Source organism: Pseudophryne corroboree, chromosome 3 (genome assembly GCF_028390025.1).
Source record: "Pseudophryne corroboree isolate aPseCor3 chromosome 3, aPseCor3.hap2, whole genome shotgun sequence".
Taxonomy (NCBI): domain Eukaryota; kingdom Metazoa; phylum Chordata; class Amphibia; order Anura; family Myobatrachidae; genus Pseudophryne; species Pseudophryne corroboree.
Genome location: NC_086446.1, coordinates 154622275 through 154636510, shown reverse-complemented (window position 1 = coordinate 154636510; position 14236 = coordinate 154622275). Strand labels below are relative to the sequence as shown.

At 43.8% G+C, this 14236-nt stretch overlaps 1 protein-coding gene across 1 annotated transcript in view; it reads right to left on the bottom strand.

Moving 5' to 3' along the window:
- Positions 1 to 14236, bottom strand: part of LOC135054978 (glycine N-acyltransferase-like) — a 268645-nt gene that overhangs the window by 110355 nt on the left and 144054 nt on the right. The window lies entirely within an intron of this gene.

Genomic DNA, 14236 nt, shown 5'->3' with positions numbered 1-14236 from the left:
TTCAAAGAAGGTGGTAGGAGGCTTGGATTTATTAATCTTAGCAGTCCGAAAGGTTTCTTCGTAGGAGCAGCTGAAGGAAGAAAGGATGACTTACTTACCCACGGTTGCCGTGGAAATCCACGCATCCAACGCTTCCCCAAATAGAGCCTGACCTGTGAAGGGTAGGTTCTCCACACTTCTCCTGGATTCCGCGTCTGCAGACCATTGGCATAGCCAGTGTCCCCTGCGAGCTGAAACAGCCATGGAAGATATCCTTGCATTCAGCGTACCCAGGTCCTTCATGGATTCCACCATGAAACCCGCAGAATCCTATATGTTACGGAAAAACAGTTCAATGTCACTTCTATCCACTGTATCTAAGTCTTCCAGTAACGTGCCTGACCACTTTACTATAGCTTTAGAAATCCATGCGCAAGCAATAGTGTGCCTTAACGCCACTCCTGAGGCAATGTATATGGATTTGAACGTAGTATCAATTTTACAATCAGCTAGTTCCTTTAAAGCGGTAGATCCAGGGACAGGTAAAACCACCTTTTTTGACAGTCTGGAGACAGATGCGTCAACTATGGGTGGGTTTTCCCATTTTTTTTCTATCCTCCTCAGGGAAGGGAAAAGCAACTAGAACCCTTTTTGGGATCTGGAATTTTTTCTCCGGGTTTTCCCAGGATTTTTAAAATAGAGCGTTTAATTCTTTAGACGCAGGAAAGGTTGGCGAGGCTTTCTTATTGTCTGTGAAGAAAGCCTCCTCAACCTGCTCAGGTGGTGTGTCAGTAATGTTTAAAACATCTCTAATGGCCCCAATTATGAGCTGCACAAGGGATGCCGCCCCCCTCAGCACATCCCCATCACCGTCTGCCGTGTCAGAGTCAGTATCCGTGTCGGCTTGCATAATCTGGGCAAGGGCACGTTTCTTTGGGTATATGCTAGGGGATTTAGAAGGAATAGGAACAGAACCTGACCAAACTGCCATAGAATTCTTTAAAACCTGAGTTTCAGTCTCAGTATGAGCTACCCTAGTAGAGATCTGAGAGATCATTCCCTTAATAGAAGTCAGCCATTCTGCCTCAGATATAGAAGCATGAGACTAAGACATTACATTCCTGGGTACATGGAATGGATTCATCTGGAGAAGAAACCTCCTCTGCAGCATAAGACAAAGAGTCCCCGGACATGGCTATGTGAGAGAACATACACCCACATACATATAGGAAATGTCAGACAATGTCCCCCCCCCCCCCCCCCCCCCCCCCCCCAAGTGCCTTCAGAGAAACACAGAGCTTGGAGCCAGCACACACACAGCGCTTCAATAGGTAGATATAAACCAAATACCTGGCGCTGACTGTGTACCCTAATAAGACTACACAGTAATTTACAGCCTCCCCTACCCCTTCTACAACCCCCTGGTACTGCATAGAATAGCTGGAGTCGTGTGGAGGAACAGCACTCCCTGTCATCGTCTTTGTAGCTGTATCTGCAGGGAGAAACTGGTGCTGAACGCTGCTGGGTCCGCTCTGAGGAGAAGATCCGCCCCCTGGACATGGCGTGTCTTTCCGCACTTACAAAGTTTTATACTGGCAGCATTACCGAGGTCCCTGATAGCCTTAAGTGACCATGATAGGGTATTTGCGCTGGCTCAGGGTGCCCCTCATAGCACCGCACTGAGCTCTCTGAGCTCTCCAGTGGGGAGCCATTCACAACGGCTCCCCACTTGTTGGGTCACCGGTGACTCACTCGCCACCGTAATCTTCTGGCTCTGTTAGGGGGTAGCGGCATACTGCGGGAGTGAGCGGTCACCTTGGGCGGCTAACGATCATCACCCTCAGGAGCTCAGTGTCCTGTCAGCGGAGATAGTGGCCATTAACCTCTCAGGGTTGGACACTACTCCCCCCTAAGTCACACGAAGCAGGGAGGCTGTTGTCAGCAGCCTCCCTGTGTCTAACTCTAAGAAAAATAATACAACTAGAAAAACTCCTATGGAGTTCCCCTAGCTGTGACCAGCTCCTCCAGGCACATTTTCTAAACTGAGTCTGGTAGGAGGGGCATAGAGGGAGGAGCCAGCCCACATTATTAAACTCTTAAAGTGCCCATGGCTCCTGGTGGACCTGTCTATACCCCATGGTACTTATGTGGACCCCAGCATTCTCTAGGACGTAAGAGAAAATAGTGTATTTGAGTCTAAACACGGTTACGTTGTTATATATATATTAGAGATGAGCGGGTTCGGTTCCTCGGAATCCGAACCCCCCCGAACTTCACCCATTTTACACGGTTCCGAGGCAGACTCGAATCTTCCCGCCTTGCTCGGTTAACCCGAGCGCGCCCAAACGTCATCATCCCGCTGTCGTATTCTCGTGAGATTCGTATTCTATATAAGGAGCCGCGCGTCGCCACCATTTTCACTTGTGCATTGGAGATGATAGGGAGAGGACGTGCAGCGTTCTCTCAGTTGTGTTCAGTGTGCTGCAAATATCTGTGCTCAGTGTGCTACAAATATCTGTGCTCAGTGTGCTTGCAAATATCTGTGCTCAGTGTGCTGAAAATATCTACGTTCTCTGCATGAAAAATGCTCCATATCTGTGCTCAGTGTGCTGCAAATATCTGTGCTCAGTGTGCTTTATTGTGGGGACTGGGGACCACCAGTATTATATAGTAGGAGGACAGTGCAGAGTTTTGCTGACCAGTGACCACCAGTATTATACGTTCTCTGCCTGAAAAACGCTCCATATCTGTGCTGCATTGTAGTATATAGTAGGAGGACAGTGCAGAATTTTGCTGACCAGTGACCACCAGTATTATATCAGTAAGGTACAGTAGTCCACTGTTCTACCTACCTCTGTGTCGTCAAGTATACTATCCATCCATACCTGTGGTGCATTTTAGTTGTTGTGCGCAGTATATATAGTAGGAGGACAGTGCATAATTTTGCTGACCACCAGTATATAATATATAGCAGTACGGTACAGTAGGCCACTGCTCTACCTACCTCTGTGTCGTCAAGAATACTATCCATCCATACCTGTGGTGCATTTTAGTTGTTGTGCGCAGTAGTAGGAAGACAGTGCATAATTTTGCGGACCACCAGTATATAATATATAGCAGTATGGTACAGTAAGCCACTTCTCTACCTACCTCTGTGTCGTCAAGTATACTATCCATCCATACCTGTGGTGCATTTTAGTTGTGCGCAGTATATATAGTAGGAGTACAGTTCATAATTTTTCTGACCACCAGTATATAATATATAGCAGTACGGTACAGTAGTCCACTGCTCTACCTACCTCTGTGTCGTCAAGTATACTATCCATCCATACCTGTGGTGCATTTTAGTTGTGCGCAGTATATATAGTAGGAGGACAGTGCATAATTTTGCTGACCACCAGTAAATAATATATAGCAGTACGGTACAGTAGGCCACAGCTCTACCTACCTCTGTGTCGTCAAGTATACTATCCAACCATACCTGTGGTGCATTTTAGTTGTGCGCAGTATATATAGTAGGAGGACAGTGCATAATTTTGCTGACCACCAGTATTTAATATATAGCAGTATGGTACAGTAGGCCACTGCTCTACCAACCTCTGTGTCGTCAAGTATACTATCCATCCATACCTGTGGCACATTTTAGTTGTGCGCAGTATATATAGTCGGAGGACAGTGCATTATTTTGCTGACCACCAGTTTATAATACAGGTTGAGTATCCCATATCCAAATATTCCGAAATACGGAATATTCCGAAATACGGAATTTTTTGAGCGAGAGTGAGATAGTGAAAACTTTGTTTTCTGATGGCTCACTGTACACAAACTTTGTTTAATACACAAAGTTATTACAAATATTGTATTAAATGACCTTCAGGCTGTGTGTATAAGGTGTATATGAAACATAAATGAATTGTGTGAATGGACACACACTTTGTTTAATGCACAAAGTTATTAAAAATATTGGCTAAAATGACCTTCAGGCTGTGTGTATAAGGTGTATATGTAACATAAATGTATTCTGTGCTTAGACTTAGGTCCCATCGCCATGAAATCTCATTATGGTATGCATTTATTCCAAAGTACGGAAAAATCCGATATCCAAAATACTTACGATCCCAAGCATTTTGGATAAGGGATACTCAACCTGTATATAGCAGTACGGTACAGTAGGCCACTGCTCTACCTACCTCTGTGTCGTCAAGTATACTATCCATCCATACCTGTGGTGCATTTTAGTTGTGCGCAGTATATATAGTAGGAGTACAGTGCATAATTTTGCTGACCACCAGTATATAATATATAGCAGTACGGTACAGTAGTCCACTGCTCTACCTACCTCTGTTCGTCAAGTATACTATCCATCCATACCTGTGGTGCATTTTAGTAGTTGTGCGCAGTAGTAGGGGGACAGTGCATAATTTTGCGGACCACCAGTATATAATATATAGCAGTACGGTACAGTAGTCCACTGCTCTACCTACCACTGTGTCAAGTATACTATCCATCCATACCTGTGGTGCATTTTAGTTGTTGTGCACAGTAGTAGGAGGATAGTGCATAATTTTGCTGACCACCAGTATTTAATATATAGCAGTACGGTACAGTAGGCCACTGCTCTACCAACCTCTGTGTCATCAAGTATACTATCCATCCATACCTGTGGTGCATTTTAGTTGTGCGCAGTATATATAGTCGGAGTTCAGTGCATAATTTTGCTGACCACCAGTTTATAATATATAGCAGTACGGTACAGTAGTCCACTGCTCTACATACCTCTGTGTCGTCAAGTATACTATCCATCCATACCTGTGGTGCATTTCAGTTGTGCGCAGTATATAAAGTAGGAGTACAGTGCATAATTTTGCGGACCACCAGTATATAATATATAGCAGTACGGTACAGTAGTCCACTGCTCTACCTACCTCTTTGTCGTGAAGTATACTATCCATCCATACCTGTGGTGCATTTTAGTTGTGCGCAGTATATATAGTAGGAGGACAGTGCATAATTTTGCTGACCACCAGTAAATAATATATAGCAGTACGGTACAGTAGGCCACTGCTCTACCTACCTCTGTGTCGTCAAGTATACTATCCATCCATACCTGTGGTGCATTTTAGTTGTGCGCAGTATATATAGTAGGAGGACAGTGCATAATTTTGCTGACCACCAGTATTTAATATATAGCAGTATGGTACAGTAGGCCACTGCTCTACCAACCTCTGTGTCGTCAAGTATACTATCCATCCATACCTGTGGCACATTTTAGTTGTGCGCAGTATATATAGTCGGAGGACAGTGCATTATTTTGCTGACCACCAGTTTATAATACAGGTTGAGTATCCCATATCCAAATATTCCGAAATACGGAATATTCCGAAATACGGAATTTTTTGAGCGAGAGTGAGATAGTGAAAACTTTGTTTTCTGATGGCTCACTGTACACAAACTTTGTTTAATACACAAAGTTATTACAAATATTGTATTAAATTACCTTCAGGCTGTGTGTATAAGGTGTATATGAAACATAAATGAATTGTGTGAATGGACACACACTTTGTTTAATGCACAAAGTTATTAAAAATATTGGCTAAAATGACCTTCAGGCTGTGTGTATAAGGCGTATATGTAACATAAATGTATTCTGTGCTTAGACTTAGGTCCCATCGCCATGAAATCTCATTATGGTATGCATTTATTCCAAAGTACGGAAAAATCCGATATCCAAAATACTTACGATCCCAAGCATTTTGGATAAGGGATACTCAACCTGTATATAGCAGTACGGTACAGTAGGCCACTGCTCTACCTACCTCTGTGTCGTCAAGTATACTATCCATCCATACCTGTGGTGCATTTTAGTTGTGCACAGTATATATAGTAGGAGTACAGTGCATAATTTTGCTGACCACCAGTATATAATATATAGCAGTACGGTACAGTAGTCCACTGCTCTACCTACCTCTGTTCGTCAAGTATACTATCCATCCATACCTGTGGTGCATTTTAGTTGTTGTGCGCAGTAGTAGGGGGACAGTGCATAATTTTGCGGACCACCAGTATATAATATATAGCAGTACGGTACAGTAGTCCACTGCTCTACCTACCACTGTGTCAAGTATACTATCCATCCATACCTGTGGTGCATTTTAGTTGTTGTGCACAGTAGTAGGAGGACAGTGCATAATTTTGCTGACCACCAGTATTTAATATATAGCAGTACGGTACAGTAGGCCACTGCTCTACCAACCTCTGTGTCATCAAGTATACTATCCATCCATACCTGTGGTGCATTTTAGTTGTGCGCAGTATATATAGTCGGAGGACAGTGCATAATTTTGCTGACCACCAGTTTATAATATATAGCAGTACGGTACAGTAGGCCACTGCTCTACCTACCTCTGTGTCATCAAGTATACTATCCATCCATACCTGTGGTGCATTTTAGTTGTGCGCAGTATATATAGTAGGAGTACAGTGCATAATTTTGCTGACAACTAGTATAAAATATATAGCAGTACGGTACAGTAGTCCACTGCTCTACCTACCTCTGTTCGTCAAGTATACTATCCATCCATACCTGTGGTGCATTTTAGTTGTTGTGCGCAGTAGTAGGGGGACAGTGCATAATTTTGCGGACCACCAGTATATAATATATAGCAGTACGGTACAGTAGTCCACTGCTCTACCTACCTCTGTGTCAAGTATACTATCCATCCATACCTGTGGTGCATTTTAGTTGTTGTGCACAGTAGTAGGAGGACAGTGCATAATTTTGCTGACCATCAGTATTTAATATATAGCAGTATGGTACAGTAGGCCACTGCTCTACCAACCTCTGTGTCATCAAGTATACTATCCATCCATACCTGTGGTGCATTTTAGTTGTGCGCAGTATATATAGTCGGAGGACAGTGCATAATTTTGCTGACCACCAGTTTATAATATATAGCAGTACGGTACAGTAGGCCACTGCTCTACCTACCTCTGTGTCGTCAAGTATACTATCCATCCATACCTGTGGTGCATTTTAGTTGTGCGCAGTATATATAGTAGGAGTACAGTGCATAATTTTGCTGACCACCAGTATATAATATATAGCAGTACGGTACAGTAGTCCACTGCTCTACCTAACTCTGTGTCGTCAAGTATACTATCCATCCAAACCTGTGGTGCATTTTAGTTGTACGCAGTATATATAGTAGGAGTACAGTGCATAATTTTGCTGACCACCAGTATATAATATATAGCAGTACGGTACAGTAGGCCATTGCTATTGATATATTACTGGCATATAATTCCACACATTAAAAAATGGAGAACACAAATGTGGAGGGTAAAATAGGGAAAGATCAAGATCCACTTCCACCTCGTGCTGAAGCTGAAGCCACTAGTCATGGCCGAGACGATGAAATGACTGCAACGTCGTCTGCCAAGGCCGATGCCCAATGTCATAGTAGACAGCATGTAAAATCCAAAAAACAAAAGTTCAGTAAAATGACCCAAAAATCAAAATTAAAAGCGTCTGATGAGAAGCGTAAACTTGCCAATATGCTATTTACGACACGGAGTAGCAAGGAACGGCTGAGGCCCTGTCCTATGTTCATGGCTACTGGTTCAGATTCACATGAGGATGAAAGCACTCATCCTCTCGCTAAAAAAATGAAAAGACTTAAGCTGGCAAAAGCACAGCAAACAACTGTGCGTTGTTCTAAATCACAAATCCCTAAGGAGAGTCCAATTGTGTCGGTTGCGATGCCTGACCTTCCCAACACTGGACGGGAAGAGGGTGCGCCTTCCACCATTTGCACACCCCCTGCAAGTGCTGGAAGGAGCACCTGCAGTCCAGTTCCTGATAGTCAAATTGAAGATGTCACTGTTGAAGTACACCAGGATGAGAATATGGGTGTTGCTGGCGCTGAGAAGGAAATTGACAAGGAGGATTCTGATGGTGAGGTAGTTTGTTTAAGTCAGGCACCCGGGGAGACACCTGTTGTCCGTGAGACGAATATGGCCATTGACATGCCTGGTCAAATTACGAAAAAAATCACCTCTTCGGTGTGGAATTATTTTAATAGAAATGCGGACAACAGGTGTCAAGCCGTGTGTTGCCTTTGTCAAGCTGTAATAAGTAGGGGTAAGGACGTTAACCACCTAGGAACATCCTTCCTTATACTTCACCTGGAGCGCATTCATCAGAAGTCATTGACAAGTTCAAAAACTTTGGGTGACAGCGGAAGCAGTCCACTGACAACTAAATCCCTTCCTCTTGTAACCAAGCTCCTGCAAACCACACCACCAACTCCCTCAGTGTCAATTTCCTCCTTAGACAGGAAAGCCAATAGTCCTGCAGGCCATGTCACTGTCAAGTCTGACGAGTCCTCTCCTGCCTGGGATTCCTCCGATGCATCCTGAGTGTAACGCCTATTGCTGCTGTCGCTGCTGTTGTTGCTGCTGGGAGTCGATCGTCATCCCAAAGGGGAAGTCGGAAGACCACTTGTACTACTTCCAGTAATCAATTGACTGTCCAACAGTCCTTTGCGAGGAAGATGAAATACAGGTTGAGTATCCCATATCCAAATATTCCGAAATACGGAATATTCCGAAATACGGACTTTTTTGAGTGAGAGTGAGATAGTGAAACCTTTGTTTTTTGATGTCTCAATGTACACAAACTTTGTTTAATACACAAAGTTATTAAAAATATTGTATTAAATGACCTTCAGGCTGTGTGTATAAGGTGTATTTGAAACATAAATGAATTGTGTGAATGTACACACACTTTGTTTAATGCACAAAGTTATAAAAAATATTGGCTAAAATGACCTTCAGGCTGTGTGTATAAGGTGTATATGAAACATAAATGCATTCTGTGCTTAGATTTAGGTCCCATCACCATGATATCTCATTATGGTATGCAATTATTCCAAAATACGGAAAAATCCCATATTCAAAATACCTCTGGTCCCAAGCATTTAGGATAAGGGATACTCAACCTGTATCACAGCAGTCATCCTGCTGCAAAGCGGATAACTCAGGTCTTGGCAGCTTCGGTGGTGTTAAACGTGTGTCCGGTATCCACCGTTAATTCACAGGGAACTAGAGAATTGCTTGAGGTAGTGTGTCCCCAGTACCAAATACCATCTAGGTTCCATTTCTCTAGGCAGGCGATACCGAGAATGTACACAGATGTCAGAAAAAGAGTCACCAGTGTCCTAAAAAATGCAGTTGTACCCAATGTCCACTTAACCACGGACATGTGGACAAGTGGAGCAGGGCAGACTCAGGACTATATAACTGTGACAGCCCACTTGGTAGATGTATTGCCTCCCGCAGCAAGAACAGCAGCGGCGGCACCAGTAGCAGCATCTCGCAAACGCCAACTCGTTCCTAGGCAGGCTACGCTTTGTATCACCGCTTTCCATAAGAGGCACACAGCTGACAACCTCTTATGGAAACTGAGGAACATCATCGCAGAATGGCTTACCCCAATTGGACTCTCCTGGGGATTTGTGACATCGGACAACGCCACCAATATTGTGCGTGCATTACATGTGGGCAAATTCCAGCACGTCCCATGTTTTGCACATACATTGAATTTGGTGGTGCAGAATTATTTAAAAAATTACAGGGGCGTGCAAGAGATGCTGTCGGTGGCCCGAAGAATTGCGTGCCGAAGACTGGAGCACCAGCAAATACTCCTGAACCTGCCCCGCCATCATCTGAAGCAAGAAGTGGTAACAAGGTGGAATTCAACCCTCTATATGCTTCAGAGGATGGAGGAGCAGCAAAAGGCCATTCAAGCCTATACAGCTACCTACGATATAGGCAAAGGAGGGGGAATGCACCTGACTCAAGCGCAGTGGAGAAAGATTTCAACGTTGTTCAAGGTTCTGCAACCCTTTGAACTTGCCACACGTGAAGTCAGTTCAGACATTGCCAGCTTGATTCAGGTCATTCCCCTCATCAGGCTTTTGCAGAAGAAGCTGGAGAGATTGAAGGAGGAGCTAAAATGAAGCGATTCCGCTAGGCATGTGGGACTAGTGGATGGAGCCCTTAATTCGCTTAACCAGGATTTACGGGTGGTCAATCTGTTGAAATCAGAGCACTACATTTTGGCCACCGTGCTCGATGCTAGATTTAAAACCTACATTGTATCTCTGTTTCCGACAGACACAAGTCTGCAGAGGTTCAAAGACCTGCTGGTGAGAAAATTGTCAAGTCAAGCGGAACGTGACCCGTCAACAGATCCTCCTTCACATTCTCCCGCAACTGGGGCAGCGAGGAAAAGGCTAAGAATTCCGATTCCACCCGCTGGCGGTGATGCAGGGCAGTCTGCAGCGAGTGCTGACATCTGGTCCGGACTAAAGGACGTGCCAACGATTACTGACATGTCGTCTACTGTCACTGCATATTATTCTGTCACCATTGAAAGAATGGTGGAGGATTATATGAGTGACCGCATCCAAGTAGGCACGTCAGACAGTCCGTACGTATACTGGCAGGAAAAAGAGGCAATTTGGAGGCCCTTGCAAAAGCTGACTTTATTTTACCTAAGTTGCCCCCCCTCCAGTGTGTACTCCGAAAGAGTGTTTAGTGCAGCCGTTCACCTTGTCAGCAATCGGCGTACGAGGTTACTTCCAGAAAATGTGGAGAAAATTATGTTCATCAAAATGAATTATAATCTATTCCTCCGTGGAGACATTCACCAGCAGCAATTGCCTCTAGAAAATACACAGGGACCTGAGATGGTGGATTTCAGTGGGGACGAATTAATAATCTGTGAGGAGGATGTACACAGTGAAAGGGGTGAGGAATCGGACGATGAGGAGGAGGTGGACATCTTGCCTCTGTAGAGCCAGTTTGTGCAAGGAGAGATTGATTGCTTCTTTTTTGGTGGGAGCCCAAACCAACCAGTCATTTCAGTCACAGTCGTGAGGCAGACCCTGTCGCTGAAATGATGGGTTTGTTAAAGTGTGCATGTCCTGTTTATACAACATAAGGGTGGGTGGGAGGGCCCAAGGACAATTCCATCTTGCACCTCTTTTTTCTTTAATTTATCCTTGCATCATTTGCTGTTTGGGGACTATTTTTTAAATCTGCCATCCAGTGCCACTCCTAGATGGGCCAGGTGTTTGTGTCGGCCACTTGGGTCGCTTAGTTTAGACACACAGCGACCTTGGTGCACCTCTTTTTATCTTTGCATCATGTTCTGTATGGGGACTATTTTTTTAATCTGCCATCCTCTATGACACTGCAGTGCCACTCCTAGATGGGCCAGGTGTTTGTGTCGTCCACTTGGGTCGCTTAGCTCAGTCACACAGCACCTCATTGCACCTCTTTTTTTCTTTGCATCATGTGCTGTTTGGGGACTATCTTTTAAATCAGCCATCCTGTCTGATACTGCAGTGCCACTCCTAGATGGGCCAGGTGTTTGTGTCGGCCACTTGAGTCGCTTAGCTTAGTCACACAGCGACCTTGGTGCACCTCTTTTATTCTTTGCATCATGTGCTGTTTGTGGACTATTTTTTAAATCTGCCATTCTGTCTGACACTGCAGTGCCACTCCTAGATGGGCCAGGTGTTTGTGTCGGCCACTTGGGTCGCTTAGCTTAGTCACACAGCTACCTCATTGCACCTCTTTTTTTCTTTGCATCATGTGCTGTTTTGGGACTATTTTTTAAATCTGCCATCCTGTCTGACACTGCAGTGCCACTCCTAGATGGGCCAGGTGTTTGTGTCGGCCGCTTGGGTCGCTTAGCTTTATCACACAGCTACCTCATTGCACCTCTTTTTTTCTTTGCATCATGTGCTGTTTGGGGACTATTTTTTAAATCTGCCATCCTGTCTGACACTGCAGTGACAGTCCTAGATGGGCCAGGTGTATGTGCCGGACACTTGGGTCGCTTAGCTTAGTCATCCAGCGACCTCGGTGCAAATTTTAGGACTAAAAATAGTATTGTGAGGTGTGAGGTGTTCAGAAAAGACTGGAAATGAGTGGAAATTATGGTTATTGAGGTTAATAATACTATGAGATCAAAATGACCCCCAAATTCTATGATTTAAGCCATTTTTGAGGGTTTTTGGTAAACAAAAACACCCGAATCCGACAAAAAATTTTCAGGGAGGTCTTGCCAAAACGCGTCCGAATCCAAAACACGGCCGTGGAACCAAATACAAAACCAAAACACAAAACCAGAAAAATTTCCGGTGCACATCTCTAATATATATATATATATATATATATATATATAGCACGGATTGGTGGGCGGCACTCCAAGGATTTGAAAAAAAGAGTCACAGCTACACAAGCATTATGTCTTCAACGTTTCAGACGCCTTTTATTTGCGCCTTTCTTTCAAATCCTTGGAGTGCCGCCCACCAATCCGTGCTGTCTGCTGGGCCTTGTAGTGCCACGGGAGGGCACCCAGGTATTTACATATTTTTGTTGGAGTGCCGGTCATACGTGTATATATATATATATATATATATATATATAAGCAAAGGATTCAGGCGGCACTCACGGACTCACTCACAAACGACCTGGGACACCAAGGTCTGCTAACAACGTTTCGGATTTATTATCCTTCGTCAGGTAACAAAATACAAGTAATAAAAGCTTACCTTTATACCATAGTGCAAAAGCGTGAGAGTGTGATCGGTGCACGGCTTTCCGCTGACGTCATCACAATCAGACGGCTCCGGGCGGAAGCAGAAACACAGAGCTGCATAAAATCCATCACCATGGAAACTGTATACAAATCATATACAAACGGTTACAGATACAATGCCAGAGATTTAGAAACATCATTGTATAGATAGTAATCTGTTTAAAACATCTCACAAAAAGCAATTAAGAGAAAGCATTTCATTTAGACCATGCGGGGCAATAGTGTTTAGGAGGTGGATCCATCTGGCTTCACACTGTAAAAGTGCTCTAGCTCTGTCGCCACCCCTTTTATCTTCACTAATGTGATCTAATATTTTATAGCGCAGAGATGATAGAGTGTGCCCTCTGGTCTTAAAATGCTTGGCAACCGGTTGGTCAACATTCTTGCCCTCTAATGATTGCTTGATGGCACTGCGATGCTGCGCCATTCGTTCTTTAAACTGGCAGACAGTCTTCCCTATATAGTACAGGCTGCAGGGACATTTAATGCAATAAACAACATATTTACTGGAGCAAGTGAGCACATGTCTGAGTTTAAATTTTCTACCTGTGTGTGGATGTACAATATAATCCCCTGTCTCTAAATACGAGCAGGTTGTGCATCCAAGGCATTTATAATTGCCAGGTTTCTTCGTCATAAAGTGCTCAATGCTGTTACTGGCTGCTGCTGTTATGTCGGCATGGACAACATAGTCCCTGATATTTTTACCCCTTGTATAACAGGGGAGTAGTTTGCATTCAGATAGGTCAGGTAAGTCAGGGTCAGATTGAATTATGGGCCAGATTCCTTTAGCAGCAGACACCAATTTTTTAGTTGCCACTGTATAATTATTCACCCAGATAATGGATGAGTCTGCCTTGTTCTCAGTGGGGTGATCATTATTGGTGACTTTAGGTGCTGTAAGTGCTTTAATTTTAGCTGTTTGTAGGTCTTTATGATGGTAACCTCTCTGCAAGAACCTTTTGGTCATAGCCTCCATCTTCACAGCCTCATCTGTGGTGTCACTGCAAATGCGGTGCACCCGAAGAAACTGAGAATATGGAAGTCCCCTCTTGAGGGATTCAGGATGATGACTGGCCGCCTGCAATAAATTGTTGCAGTCAGTAGGTTTCTGGAAAATTGATGTAACAAATCTAGATTCCCTGATCCTGACCTCTACGTCAAGAAAGTGAATTATTTCTTTCTGTATGTTGTAAGTAAATTTAATATTTAAATCGGAGGAATTAATATCATTCATCATGATGTGTAACATCTCCTGTGACCCTGTCCACAGGAAGAAGACATCATCAATTAACCTAGTGTATAAGGGAATAAATTCTGTGTACCCTTTACCAAAGAACAAATGATCCTCAACAGAAAACATAAAGGCATTTGCGTAGGTTGGTGCGACACACCCTTGTCTCTGCAAAAAAAATTCATTGTTAAAGAAGAAATAATTCCTTTCAAGTACCAAGCTGAGCAATTTCAGAAAAAAATCAACATCAGGACCCTTGTATAACACATTGTTGGTTATGAGCAGGCGCACCGCTTCTATACCCCTGCCTTTCTGAATACTACAGGGAGAAGAGAATCCCACGTGGGTTT